Raw genomic sequence first — 2,408 nt, 5'->3', positions numbered from 1 at the left:
ATTTTTACGTTTATAAAGTGGAGGAGATTTCTAGCCCGTGGGTTAAAGTGACGTTAAAATGCGTCTGTGGTGCGCCAGCCTGGGACACAGCGGCTGCTGTCATGACCGCTCATTTTACGGAGGAGGAAGTACAGTGGAAGCCACATGCCCCCAGGCACACAAATGGTCTGGCCGCGTGTCTTTCCCCAAATCCCTTGCCCTTCTCATTCCCCAGAAGCTGCCTTTTTAAAAGGATGTTGGGATCATTTAGGGGACAGTGGTAGTCTTTGGATTTTCATACCATGGGAAGTGATGGCACCATGAGAATTGAAGTAAAAGCAATTTGGGGGATCTGTCCAGTTCATTTGTTCCTGACATGTGACCCCACCTCCTGTTAGAGGATTGGACCAAGGTTGGCTCCTGCTTCAACCACATCCGTGCTTCACTGTGGCTTTTGGAATAAGGACATGGTTAGTCTGACCTTACCCATCATGGACCTACAGGGTCTCATCTCATGCCATCTCACCTTTTGTTTTGTACTGCAGCCATGTCGGCCTTCATTGACCCTTGAGCCCACCATGTACCCTCTTGCTAGAGGGCTTTTGCACAGGCTGTTCCCCCTGCATGGAATACCCGAGCCTCTACTCCCCTCCTCATCTTTCTAATATAATTTCCATGGTTACTTTCTCAAGCAAACCTTCCCTCACCTCCCTGATGGGGTCAAATTTGTCCACTGTGGGTTGTCATTGCCTGCTGTGCCATTCTGTCCTAACACTAGCCACAGTTGCAATTATACATCAGTACATGTGACTGTTTGCACAATGGCCACATCGCCCAGCAGACTCCAGGCTCCGAGGGGTGAGGTCATTTTTACTTTTGCTCACTTTTGTATCCCCAGTACTTGGCATGGAGCCTGGCCCATAATAGATGCTCAACGAATACTTGCTGAGTGAATGAATAAGTACCAAAAATGGGTAGAGAACTACAGGTGAAAAATGCATACCACCGCTGCTGAGAGGGGAGAGCTGTCCTGGTCCCACCCTGTCCTTTCTTAAAATCTACTTTTTTTTTTTAACATTTTCTTTAGATTCCTTGCAAGCCTCTCACCGCCAGCCATCCATTGAATTCCTATGTTTTGTTTAATCTCTTGTGAGTGGGGCTTTCTTAGTGGCAACCCAATGAGATCCTTCATGCTGCTGTAAGGAGATGGAGAACATCCCGGGGGTTTTCTTATTCCAAGGTGATTCAAACTGAGGATATGCAACAGAGACAATGCCAATGACCACAACTTTGAGGAACATTAAGGGTGGTTGTACTTCTTACCTGCTGTTATTTATAATCTGGCTCAGCATGCTACCCAGCCTGGCCAGGGAGCACCACTTCAGTTTTTTTCTAGTCCTAGTGAGGTCTTATCTCAGTCCTTATAACACCTTCCCTAACTTTTGTGTTCATTTCTCCACTTTCAACACTCTTCCCTCCCACAGACCTTATTTGAGTCCATTAGCATCCTTGTCAAATGTAAAACTCTCCTTCCAGGAGGTCAAACACTGAAAGCAACATCCAAGTACAGCACAGGGACTATAGTCAATGATATTGTAATAACTATGTGTGGTGTCAGGTGGGTACTAGACTTATCGGGAGATCACTTTGTAAGTTACATAAATGTCTAATCACCATGGTGTACACCTGAAACTAATATAATATTGAATACCAACTGTAATTGAAAAATAAAAAAAATATTTAAAAAAATGAAAGCAGTGTCTAAGGATCCTGTCTGTATATCACAGAGAAACCTTGGTTTATCTTAAACCTTTAAAAAAATTTTATCTTTATTATTGAAAGTATTACAGATATCTCCCTTTTGACCCCCATTGACCCCCTTCACCCCGTTCCTGCCCCTCCCCAGGCCTCAACGCACTATTGTCTGTGTCCATATATATGCAAATATACATATAATTTTTTTGGTTAATCTCTTTCCACCACCATCCTCCCCGCTTCCCTCTGAGATTCCTCAGTCTGCTCCATGCTTCCATGTCTCTGGATCTATTTTGTTTGTCAGTTTATTTTATTCGATTCCACATATAAGTGAGATCATGTGATACTTCTGTTTCTCTGACTTGTAAAGGCTCTCCTACTCTCAATTCACTGTTTCTGTCCTTCCCAGTCCTTTGTGTGTGTGTGTGATTGAACCAAATGAACATTCACCCAGCTGCCTAGACCAGGACCTGGACTTAGAAGCGGGCCATCACTTCGTTGCAACCCTTTCCCTGACCCCCACACAGTCAAACCCACTGAGTTCATTCACCATCCTACCTGCTAAATGTCTCCGCAACTCCCCTGCTTCCTTACCTGTGTCCTCACTGCCACCATCCTGGCCAAGCTGTGTGATCTCTCTCCTTGATGACTCAAACTCTTTTCCAATTGTCTCC

Source organism: Myotis lucifugus, unplaced genomic scaffold, assembly GCF_000147115.1.
Source record: "Myotis lucifugus unplaced genomic scaffold, Myoluc2.0 scaffold_606, whole genome shotgun sequence".
Lineage (NCBI taxonomy): Eukaryota > Metazoa > Chordata > Mammalia > Chiroptera > Vespertilionidae > Myotis > Myotis lucifugus.
This window is presented reverse-complemented; position numbering follows the sequence as displayed.